At 43.8% G+C, this 12,876-nt stretch overlaps 1 long non-coding RNA gene across 3 annotated transcripts in view; it reads right to left on the reverse strand.

The window, feature by feature from the left end:
- The window catches only part of LOC123614284 (uncharacterized), a 17,510-nt gene continuing 4,634 nt past the window's right edge, over nucleotides 1–12,876 (reverse strand). For all 3 annotated transcript variants that reach the window (XR_012500078.1, XR_012500077.1, XR_006721628.2), the window contains 2 exons: nucleotides 703–1,043; nucleotides 1–267 (listed from right to left, as the gene is read on the reverse strand). This is a non-coding gene — a long non-coding RNA (uncharacterized LOC123614284). The remainder of the gene's footprint in view (nucleotides 268–702; nucleotides 1,044–12,876) is intronic.

A 12,876-nucleotide genomic window follows, 5' to 3' on the forward strand; every position in this document is an offset into this window, starting at 1 on the left:
AGAAAATGCTTTAATTTATAACATGAACATACTCCTCTTTATACCATCACAGTTGTAAGATATTTTAAAATATTTTTTTATGGAGGAAGAAGCCCATGTAGGCCAAAGGGCCTAGGGCTTACAAAAGTCATAATGCAGCTCCCCTTTTAACCCCCTTGTCATTTTTGGAAAGCTTGGTGTTGAAGACTCAGCTCTGAGGCAACCTCTTCAAGGAAGCAAAAGCCATAGAGAGTGTCCTTTTCTGACCTCTCAACCTTATGCAGTTTCCTAGTTTGGAAAACAAAATATTCGGTTTTGTGGGTCGTCCCCCTCCCCTACTTCCCGTTAGTACCTGCAAGTCAGTAGCCCTTGTACACACACGCACACCCCCTTTTCCTCCATCCTGGGAGTACCCGCTCCCCACCTGTGGCTGAGTTGCCAAATTAGACGACCATCTAATTCCCAAAGAAAACTGGCAGGCAGAGGCTCAGCCTAGCGGCACCCGGCAATTGCCCCCTAGTCCCAAATCAGTAGCCAGGGGCGCTGGGGTCCGCGTCCCGGGGGAGGTGTGTGCCGGGCTGCGGGCCTCGGGGGCGGGGCCTCGGGTCCGCGGCCAGCTCCACCCCTCCCCATCCGAAGGAGGAAGCTGGCCCCCGTCCCCCCTCCCCCGCCCCGATGCACCCTCTTCCTCCTCCCCTCCCGCCTCCCCGTTAGTTTTCTTACGAAAAAGTGCTGCTGAGAATTCCCAGAAGGTTCCGGATGTGAAGTCACCGGCGTGAGGTCACCGAGCCTGGTTCCAGGAATCTGAAGCTTGTGGGGGAGGAAGGAAAGCGTCGAAAACAGGGGAGCCAGAGGAGCGAGAGGAGCCGTGGGTGTTGGCGGCGGGGCCGCCTGGCTGGGCTGAGTCCCACGCTCGTCTCCTGCCTCGTCTTCTGACCCCAGGAGAAGGTCCAAGGGAAAAGATGCTTCACTACTCCCACAGAGTAGAAATGCCATGTGAAACCAACATACTGATCCAAAAGGAGTACTCATCCACTGTTGGCGACTGGAGTGAAGTGAAGAACCTGGCAACAGGATCAGGCTTTTAAATGTACATACTCTTTGACCTAACGATTGCGCATATAGGGATTTGTCCCACAGACAAGAATACAAGGATTAATGTGAATACAAGGATAAATGCAGAAAGTGGACAGCATTGTTTGAAATACTGAAGATTGGAAACCCTCCTAAATGTCCATCTGTAGGGAACTAGTGAAATAAATGACAAGGTCCTCTGTGCCCTGGGATACTCTGCCTTATAGAAAAGAATGAGGCAGTTGTTTATGGACCAAATGTCCAGGATATAGTGTTAGGTGAACAAAACCAAGGAGCATCCTCTAAACTCCTGTCTGTGCTCCCCGTTGTGGTGATTTCTTAAAGACAGCTATTCATTTAACAAATATATATTGAGCGCCTACCAAGTACTAGCCATGTTGCAGATACTGGGGATGTAGCAGTGAGCAAATCAGACTAAGGCTCTGATTTGTGCAGTTCATGGGAGGTGGGGGTAACAAATGAAATGCATTGGGTGTGGATAAGCACCATAAAGGAAAATGAGGAGAAAATACAGTTCAGAAAATGTTGGACACTGTGCTACTTTAGATGATGGTCAGGGAAGTCTTCTTGAACATGTTAGCATTTGAGCAGAGAATGGGATGAGAGAATTTCAGATATCTGTCAGGCAGAGAAAGTGCAAAGGCCCTGAGGCTGGATTTTACTTGAAGCATGAAGAGCAGTGAGGAGACCACTGTGGCTGAAGCAGAATGGGCAAGGGGCCGAGTGGTAGAAGGGACTATGGCCAGGTTGGGAAGGTAAGGGAGGGAAGCCACATAGGACCTTGCAGGGGCTTTGGTTTTTAGAGTGAGATGGGAAGCCAGCGGAAGATCTTGAGCAAAGATGTGACATAATCTGACTTAGGTTCTAACAAATCACTCTAGTTGCTGAGTGGAGACAGACAACAGAGGCAGAAGGGTGGACTCAGGGAGCTCAGGGAGGAGGCTATTGCCTCCTGGTGAGACACAAGAGTGGTTGGACCAGGGCGGTAGAAAGTGTCAAGCAGTGATGTGCTTCTAGATAAATTTTGATTGTAGAGCTGACAGAATTTGCTGAGAGGCCAGATGTGAGTGTGAGAGAAAGAGGAGTCAAGAGTGACTGTTTAAGGGAAGACTTGTGCACTGTCAGTGGGAAAGTAAATTGGTGCAGCCACTGTAGAAAACAATAAGGAGGTTTCCCAAAAAACTAAAAATAGATTTACCATAGGACCCAGCAGTTCCACTCCTGAGTATATATCAAAAAAAAAAAACAAAAACAAAAACATTAATTCAAAAGGTCCATGCACCCCAATGTTTACAGCAGCATTATTTACAATAACCAGTATATGGAGGCAAACTAAGTGTCCATCAACAGATGAACAGATAAAGAAGATGCGGTGTACATATACAATGGAATAGTCCTCAGCCAAAAAAAAAAAAACAAAAGAATGAAACTTTGCCATTTGCAGCAACATGGATGGACTTGGAGGGTATTATGCTAAGTGAAATGTCAGAGAAAGACAAATACTGTATGTTCTCATTTATACATAGAATCTAAAAATTACAACAAACTAGTGAATGTAACAAAAAAGAAACAGATTCACGGATAGTAGAAAACAAACTAGTGGTTACCAGTGGGGAGATCAAAATGAGGAAGGGAAATATAGTGGTAGGGGATTAAGAGGTACAAACTATCAGGTATAAAACAAGCTACAAGGATACACTGTACAGCACAGGGAATAGAGCCAACATTTTATAACAACTATAAATGGAGCATAACCTTTAAAAATTGTGAATCACTATACTGTATACTTGTAATTTATATAATAGTGTACATCACCTATACTTCAATAAAATAAATAATTTAATTTAATTTAAAAAGAGTAACTGTGTAACTACAAGCTTGGAGTTATCATTTACCAAGATAAGGAAGACTGTGGAGGAGCAGGCTTTTTAGAGAGTGGGGTGGGACTTAGTAGTCTGAGCTGCTAATTATGTAGGTCAGGAGTTCAGGGGTCATAGAAATAAGAGAGATGTTTGGAATTTGTAGCAGAGAAGGTCCCAGAGGGAAACAGCTGGCACACTTGGATTGAGAAATTTGAGGAGGGTTTAATAAAAGGACTCTTTACAGAAGCGTAGCAGGGTATAAAGAAACCATGAGGAACAACGTAGGACCCCAGGGTTAGCAATGGGGGCTTAACCATCTATAGTTCTGAAGGGGTGTAAGGAGGGAGTTGCTGGAACCTGGGCTAAGTGGAGAGGACAATAACCAAGCCTGGGTGATTTTGTCCAAGGAAGATTTATTTTTGATAGAAAAGTCTGGAGGTTGCCAACTGACAGGCGCTGAGGCCTTTGGTGGATGAGTGCAGCCAGTCCAGGGCAGCCCTACAGGGAAAACATACATCCTGACCTCTTCCTCCCTTCCTCCCTCCCTCCCTCCAAGCTCAGCTCATGTCTCTGTGGGCCCCATGGGAAGCGGGAGGGCAAGGGAGCCCACGGAGGCGGCTCACACAGGTCAGTCCCCAGGCACAGAGCTGAAAGGAGACAGTGGGAGTGGGTCTGGGGCGGAGAATGGAAGATGCCCAAGGCAAGGGTCAGCAGTGAGGATGATGTGCAAAGCCATGGCTGGAGAAGGGGCCACTTAGAGAGTGAGCAGAGGTAGAAAAGGGGCAGAGGTCACTGCTCTGGGTCCCTCTGATGTTTAGAAATTGGGAGATAAAGTAGAACCAGGATAGGTTCCTCCAGAGGAGCAGTGGGTGAGACAGGAGAGCAAAGGGAGCCATGCCCACGACCACGGGACACAGCATGTCCAGAAGGAGAGAGGGAGGGAGAGGGCGGGCTGGGACACATGCTCCCAGTAGGTCACGTAGGATGAGGGATATGTGCGTGGTGTGTGTGTGTGTGTGTGCGTGTGTGTGTGTGTGTGTGTGTGTGTGAGAAAGTTAGAGAGAGAGAGAGAGAGAGAACAAGGTGCATACACTGTTTCTGCAAAGAGATACCTAGGGTAAGCAGAAGGAAAGGAGACAGCTTTTCCTTTGCTTCCATTGTGGATATTTGTAATCATGCACACATAAGAATTTTATCAAAGGGAAGACCATATAGTTTGTTTTTTTTTTAAGACTCTCCCATGGCTGGAGAGATACAATTTTACAGAAAGAGCAGATCCACAGTTTTCCCTAACAAACTGGAAGACATGCGTGGGGTGGCACTGCGGCTTGAGGAGGACAACTGATGCAGTCTGAGTGAGAGTGCTGCTGGAAGGATCTCTTCCTTGAGTCAATCCAGCCAATGGCTTTAGGAGCAGTGGCCTCAGAAATCCATCTTGGACTGTGTCCTGTGATGTGCTATAATCTTCCTGAGTTACTTGCCCCAACTCTGCCCAATCTAAGACCTCAGGAAAACTTAATTCTTTGCATCTTAATATCTTTTAAAATAATTGTACATGTCATGCTTTATGTATTTTTAATCTTGTATATATAAAAAACTAATACCCTTTCTTGGATGAAATCACACAAACTTGGATGGTGTCCTCTTGGAAGAGACTGATCCTCATAGTTTTCTTTCTGATGAAGCTGTGCCTTGGACACGGTATTTCTTCTCCGCAGAGCAAAGAATCCTTTGGATTAGAAACTTTTCTCTTTTTTTTTCAGTTAAGAATCAGCTCCAAGTGGAAATTATTTCAGGATTGTGCACTGATTCTTATCTTTGTTGCTGATCATGAGGATGGGGATCTAGTTAAGCATCCCAGTGGAACCAGCCTCTCAGGAGCCTCAGACCAATTTGAGGAAGCTTTTTACCTAGAGATGGAGGGAGGGGAGTGGGAGGGAGGCTGGTGGAGGCAGCATTAGGTAACTCATGTGCCCTCCTTCCTGGGGCTCCTTCCTTGGGCTCAGAGGGGCCACTCCCAGTCTAACAGACCTGAGACTTTTCTGACTCAAAGTTCCCCCAAAGGGAAGGACCAGAGAGGGAAGGGAGTCACCAGCCCATCTCCCCTCCTGGGGACTGACTATGACATGTTAAGTCTGGGCCCCACTTCCCTCTCCATCTCTCACTCCCAGAATAACTCAAACTTCTCAATATGTCCTAAGCCTTTGAGTCTCTCTGTTTCTGTCGTGCTAAAAAGAAGATTCCATGAGAGCAGAGCCCTTGTCTGTGTTATTTGTCATTAGTGATCAGAGACCAGAACAGTGTTTTGTACATAGTTTGGCAAACAGCACGAATGAATGCCCGAAATGACTGTTCTGCAGCTCAACCTATCTTTCAAGAAAGACTCTCCTGATCATCCCTCACTACACACACTGTCTCCATCATCTCCTAAGAACCTGCTTCCTGGGGTAGGCAGTCTCCACCCAGCAGTGCCCTGGAGCCGGCACAAACTGCCTGGAGAGCTGAGTGTGCACATCTCTTCCCAGTGGGTTGAAATCAGCCATGGTGGGAAAATTTACACCATGCAAGTTGGCGAACACTGCAAATCATGACTTTTTTTTTTCCCAGAGGAGAACTGGTTGTTAAATGTTTACCAACATACTGCAACTGCCTCCAGCCCCGTTTCTTGCCACCTACAAGCTCTATGATTCAGACAAGTCACTCAATCACTCTCAGCTTCAGTTCTCCGTAAGGTGGAGATAGTCTCTGCCTAGTAGGAATGTCTGGAGGATTAAGTGTGACTATAGCCCTGTAAGGTGTTTAGTACAATGTTTGGCTTCTAGTAAATACACAATACACTTTAATATGGTTCCAGTTATCTATCGCTGCATCTCAAACCACCTCCAAATTTTAATGGTTTAATACACAACCTTCATTTTGCTAATGAATCTATGATATGGGCAGAACTTAGTAAAGCTAGCTCACAATCAGAGAGGCACGAAGGCTGGGGACTGCAATCATCTGAAACCTTGAAACCTTGCTCACTCATACTTCTGACTTTTAATGCTGGCTGTCAACTGAGAACTTAGCTGGGCTATTTTTTTTTTTTAATTTGTACTTTTAGTGGAGGTACTGGGGATTGAACCCAGGACCCTGTGCATGCTAAGCATGTGCTCTACCACTGAGCTATACCCCCTCCCCCCAGGCTGGGACTATTGATCAGCACATTTACCTGTGGCTTCTTGTAACCTGGGCTTCTCCCAGTATGGTGGCTGGGTTTCCAGGGTGAGTGTTCCAAGAAAACTCTAGGCAGTAGCTATATCACCTTTCCCAGCTTACCTTGGAAATTACACAGCATCACTTCTCCTACATTTTGCTCATTGTAAGTCTCTAAGGCTGGCCTATAGTCAAGGGGAGAGGAATTAGATTCCCTGTTTTGATAAGAAGAATGTGAAAGGATTTGCAACTATATTTTTAACCCATCACAACTATTATTACTGTGGCCCTTAGTAGACTCTAGCTTCTAGTAAGTGGACTATCTCACTCCCTATCTATAAGCTCCATGTGGGAGGGCAAGGTTTCACTGGATTCATTAAGGTCCCTCCCCTTCATCGCTCCCAGTGACCCTAGGGCCCTGTCTGCCGCAGAGCTCAATAAACAGTATAGAAGTGAATTTCCTCTTGCAGGAGCTGGCCCTGGATGTGGTGCTCCAGTTCCACGGGATGGTATCACTTTTGGTCCCACAGAAACTGAGGTGAGGGAGCTGGGCAGATGGTTTTCCAGCAGGACCACCACCTCAGCAGGTTCTACTCATCCTGGGGTTGTGGGTGACCTCAAGGGTAAATTTATAGCTTAAACTCCCTCACAGGCCTGCTCTGAAGATAGGATGGCCAGATCACTGTCTGGGAGTCAGATCATGGGCTCATGATACAACTTCTGCCTGGGTCTTAGGTGTCCCAGTCTGTCAAATGGGAATAAGGAAAGGTCTGTGGGTAGAACATTTGGAACAGATCGCCATATTATTTAGAAAGCTGGACTAGAAGGCAATTTCTTCTGGAAATGGATCACAGGGTCACAAGCTTCTCTCATAAGAAAAAGGAAAAGGTAAAGCAGAGAGAAATCTCCCTTCTTCTATAGGACATGAATCCATCTCACAGTGTCTTTGAGATCCACAGAGCTGGAGTCTAATCCCAGAAAGAAGCAAGTGTGTGTTTATACGGGATGTTGGGAGGGGTTATCCAGGAAAGACCCCGAAAAGCTTTCATTTCAGTGGTGGGAGCAGGGAGTGGGAGGACACAAGGGCTGGAGAACAAGCGGGGATGGGCTCAGGGGAATGAGGATGCATAGAGGTCGGACCCAGCCCCTCAACTGGCCGCAGTCCCAACCAGCCTCAGCTGCCGCTTCTCTTACTTCTCTTCTGCCCCAGTTTATGTGAGCAGGCTCCTCTCCTCTCACAGAGGGTCTTCCAGGTAAGTCTAAGAAAGGTCGAGGCCCCTGAATGCCATGCCTTGGTGAGAGAGTCCTGGTCAGACCCTCCAGTACAGCTCCCACGAGAATCAGGACCCCTGCCTGTGCTGAGAGCGTCACAGGGAACTCCAGGGCCAACTGGGCTGCCTCTGACCACAAAGTGGCCCTGGGCATATCAGGTCCCCTACTCTGAGCCTCAGTCTTCTCATCTGTAAAATGACCAGAGTTGTCTAGAGCAGTTTTCCCTAAAGTGGCGTTCATGAATCTCATGGGATATTTCAGAGTTCATCTCTCACAGAAGTGGACCCTGAGACAAAGATCTGAATGCAAATGTTTCACTTGGGAAGTGACCCCAGGAAGTACTAGTAGAGAGAAGGGAAGGAGGGGAAGGGTGTGTTGATGAGTATTTGCCACTCTGGGCGACTGGGCCTCAGTCCTCCTGAGAACTCTGGGATGCTGTGCGGAACATGCCTCAGAGTGCCCCGCCCCGGCCCACTGCAGGTTAAGGGCTGCATCCGGTCATCAGCTCCCTGGCCCTCCCAGTTTACACTGTGTGCCAGGTGAACATGGTCCTGTGGCCAAAGAACTGCCCCAGGCTGGGAGTCGCATGTGTTTGCAGTGAGAAGCCATCAGCACATGTGAGAACTGTGAGTCGGAGGGGACGTGAGCAAGGCATGCTACACAAACAAGCAGTTTTGTTCATGTACATTTCGTAAGTGTGAGGTCAGTAATCATTTCCACAGAAATCCCATTGCCTCTGCAGTCTTCATCCTGGTCTGGTAGGTGCACCTCTGCCACCAAGAGTGAGTCAGGCCAGTTCAGCTCAGCTCATAGTAAAGAGAATGCCACTGACTGTCGTTCAACTTGCTAAAAGATTTTCACATCCTTTTCTTGTGATTGTTTATGTGTGTCATAGTTCCATTTTATTGTTCCTGTAGTATTCTAGTATGGCTCCAAATCATAAAGATGAATCAGTAGTTCAAAAGAGGTTCATTAAAGTGTAAAAGTGGTATTGAAAATATTAACAAAAACACTGCAATATACAACGTGATCACATATGCCCAGGGTAAATAAGTATGTAGAATGAGATAATTTTACACAAGGAGAAAAAAAAAGTGTGACTCAGAAAGACAGATATGGGAAGGAATATCTAAAAATGGAATTTTGTTAGTTGGTAATCATTTCCTCTAGTCCCAGAGGCATCATCTCTTATGAAACTTTGTCAAATACTGGCAGGAAGCCCACTGAGACTTTTGCATCATCTTCACATCAGGTCCTGTAAGCTTGTTAGAAACCTGATCACATCTTTCCATAACATGGGCAAAATAATAATGTCCAGTGTGCTCAAGATACATTTGTCACAAAAGGCAGAGAAAAGATCAAACCCAGAGAAGCATCATTAAAACTACCCAACTTACAGTGAAAACTAGTTCTAGCTGTAACTTGTAAATTGAGTCAGAGGCTACCGTGGAAAGCAGAGCAAGCTCCTGGAAAAATTTCTTGATCAAACAACACTTCTGGATGTCACATAAAATCAGTGGCACGTAGTATAAAAGAGCAGTGGCTGTCCTGAGTGAGTGCTAGCAGACAACTGGCCTTATTGTTGCATACAAACCACTTGTGGCAAGCCTTGTTCATTGTTGATCCAGAATTTATTCCATCCCTTCTTTCTTGGTAACAGATTCCTGATTTTGATCCATGCACCAAAGTCTCCAGTCTCAGGCAATCAATTGCAAGTGGTCTAAATCAATCACGACCAGTCTATTTCCCACTTTCCCAGTCTCCCTTGCTGCTATAGGAGATCCAGTTCTGACCAATGAAATATGATGAAAAGTCTGCTGAGGGCACTTCTATGAAAATACATTTTTTTAAGAAAATGGGCATACATGCTGGTACTCCTTTTTCCCCTTCTTCCTAACTTAACCATGGTCGTGATGCCTGGAGCTGGGCAGCCATGTTGCAGACATGAAGCAAGCAGCTCAAAGGAAAGGCTGAGAGGATTCTAGAGACACCAGCACTGACATTATTGAATGTCAGTGGCTTCCTACTTCCAGCCTTCTGGTTACAGTACAGAAGTAAACTGGGCTGGATCCTCTATGACTAGTAATTGAAAGCATTCCTAATGGGTTACCTCTGATGAGTCAGCTCTCCTCATATTTTCCAAAAACACACGAGGGCAATGTACCTGATGACTTCTTGTTCTATTTATCACTAATGCTTTTACAAGCTTCTAGTAGGGTTCAGCCATGGGGAGCCCCAGTAGGGAAAGGAGAGGGAACAGAGAGAGATGAAAGCATTTAGTCCTTTGGTCTCCTGCCTGTGTGTCTCCATGGGTTGAATGTATCCTCCAAAGGAGGCCACTGGTCCTCCTGAGGCAGCCATCCCGCTCAGTTCTCCTCCTTCTAGTGACCCTCCCTTCCCCTTTTCCCTTCAGGCCTATTGGTGGTAACAGCTCTGCTGCTGCTTATCCAGGTTATTGTACCATCCCTTGGGGTGCCCCTACACCCACAGGTTTGTAAACAGTCCCTTTGTAAATAAGCTTTCCTAAAATGATTCTATTTTGAGTATGCCATTATCTGTTGGTACACTGACTAATCAACCAGCATCAGGTTTAAAAGAAAACACACACACACACACACACACATAAACTTGCATCTGAACGCTAACCACACACCACTGTATTCACAAAGACCAGCTGTCAGGCAACAATCTGGCTCCTGATCTGGATATGTGAAGAAACAAACAGCAAGAAGAGTCAATGCCCTCCATTCACGGCCTCTCCGACTATGCCTTTTCAGAACACTGTGCAGAGAAATGGACAGCAAGTAAAAGACACTGTTGAACAAAGGAGCCTGGGTGTTGAGGGAAAGATATTCACATGAGGTTTTGAAATAAGAGATGAGATACAGCACCCCTTTGTGGCTCCAAGGGTCCTTCGCTGTAGGTGGCTTGCTCACTCAAGAACCATCTCAGTGACACATTCAGCATCCTGATTACCCTGGCCCTTTGGCTTCAGGGCAAGACCATCACCATTTTTCATGTTGAGGGTATCAAGAATCTGAAGACCAAACAGTGGTGCCAAGGCTCAGCCTGTGAGAATATGACTCTTTCCCTACATTTGAAGGTCTCTTGGCAGAGAAATACATCAATATAAAGGCAACCACTAGAAAAATTAAAAACAGACTATAAACCTTCAAATCATCAGACAAAAATACAAACACATGCATGCGAGCACACATGCATATCATAAGAAAAATAGACATGTAAAACATAGAAAACTGAGGAAGCATTAAAATAGAAAACATAGCAGAAGGTAAGATGACAGAAGTAAGGCCAATATATGCTACGTCAACAAATGTAAATAGGTTAAACCCATCCTTGTAATAGAAAAAAATCTCACATCAGATGAGAAAATAATGTTGTATGTTGTATAGAAGAGATATATCTTTACCAAAATAACTCAGAAAAGTTAAAAATAAAATATAAACCAAGATATACAAGAAAATACTGAGCTGGGGCTGCAATGTTACCATCAATCAAGGTCAAATTCAAAATAAAAATGTTAAATGAGACAAACGGAAGTTAAACAGGAGAGAAAGCAGTATCCACATTAAGAATCTAGTCTTACAAATCTCTATGCCCCAAATGGCACAGTTTCAAAATCAAGAATAAGATATGAGAGCTAAGAATAATGTATGTAAAGAAAATTCAAGTAAAATTGGACAAGACATGAGTACATTTTAATTGACCTCATCAACTCATGACCTATTTAGAAACAAAAGATAAGGAGGAATGTAAAGAATCATAATAGCAATTAAATATCACAAAACAGGAGGTGCAAAGATCTTAAATAAAAGACTAGCAAATAAAATCAACAATACCCTCAAAAGATTATTTATCATATCCAAGTAAGTTCCTTCTAGTAATGCAGGCGGTTCAATATTAGGAAATCTCTAATAAAATTGACCCTGTTAATAGATCAAAGGAGAGCTATGTAATGTCTTCTCAATAGATGCCAAAAAGACATTTGACAAATATCCCACATCCATTCCTGCTTAAAACAAACAAAACCACAACAGAAAGGCAAAGTTATGTATAGATGATTTGACTGAAAAATGCACAACTGTTACAGACAATAGGAGAATTCAGGATGGTGGCAGTTTACAAAGGTTAATGTACAAAACTCAGTAGCCTTCCTTTACATTAAAAAAATACAACTTAACAAAAATATTATAGAAACTGCAGTTACAATAGCAATCAAAAGATAAAATATTCAGAACAATATTTAAAAGACATATAAAGGCCTTTATGAATACTATAATTATACAGGGAACATTCTACACTGTACTTTCGAAGAGAAGGGTGCAATATTATAAAACTGTCAATGCTCAATTAATATATCAATTCAATGTGACTCTAATTAAAATACTCGTAGGATTTTTTTGTCAGGTGGGGAGCTTACCAAAAAATGATATGAAACTCAAACTGGGAATTCAATAAGGAGCCTGAAAAGAAAAGTAACATGATGGGCCTACACCTATCAGATGATAAAACACGTTATGAAATTGTAATGTGTAAAGCAATTTGGTACCCAAAGAGGAAACAGACAACCCAGTCGACCAGAATGGAAAACCAGAAATAGATCCCACTACACATGAGAATTCAATTTCTGTTTAAGATGACATTTAAATTAAAAGAGAAAGGTGGGAGGAAAGTTAACTGATCATTTGAAAGAAAAAATAAAGTGGAAATCCTATACCATTCCTTAAGTCAAATAAATTCCGAATAGATAAAGGATTTATATATTAAAAATAAAACCATAAAACTTTAGAGAAAAGAGTAGGTGGATTTGTTTGTAATATTTATGATAGAGAATGCAGCACATGAAGCCAGGATCCCTAAGTTAAATAATGAAGAAATTTGACTACATAAAAATTTAAAACTTCTGTATGATAAAACATATTATCAACCAGGGTAAAAAACAAACCAGATTAAGTGCCACATGTGTGATAGTCAGAAGGGTTCACTTCCCTAATCCTCAAAGACCTAAAACAACACAATACAAGATAAATAAAGAGTATAATTCAGGGGTTTAGAGGGAACCACAAATGGCTTATAAGAGCCTCAGCTCCACTCATAATTAGAGCAATGCAATTAAAACAGTAAGATCTCTTCTTGGCTTCTCCTATCAGATTGGCAGAGGTCAGTAAGTTTGATAACATTCAGTGCCAGGGAGGCTACTGGGAAAAAGGCAAGCTCAAATACTATTGGTTGAAACTGAAAATGGCACAACTTTTGGGAGGGTGATTTGGCAGATACTGTTAAAATCCTTTGACCCAGAACTCAACCGCTCAGATTTTCAATCGACAGGTCTATACTAAGAAGTCTTCACTTTAGATAAACAAGGATGTTCAAGAAATGTGCTTGAAGACAGTTCCCTCTCCTGCGTTTTGCTTTCCACAGCCTTAAGTCAGTGGGTCTCAATCTTTGATGT

This window comes from Camelus bactrianus, chromosome 17, assembly GCF_048773025.1.
Source record: "Camelus bactrianus isolate YW-2024 breed Bactrian camel chromosome 17, ASM4877302v1, whole genome shotgun sequence".
Classification (NCBI taxonomy): Eukaryota; Metazoa; Chordata; class Mammalia; order Artiodactyla; family Camelidae; genus Camelus; species Camelus bactrianus.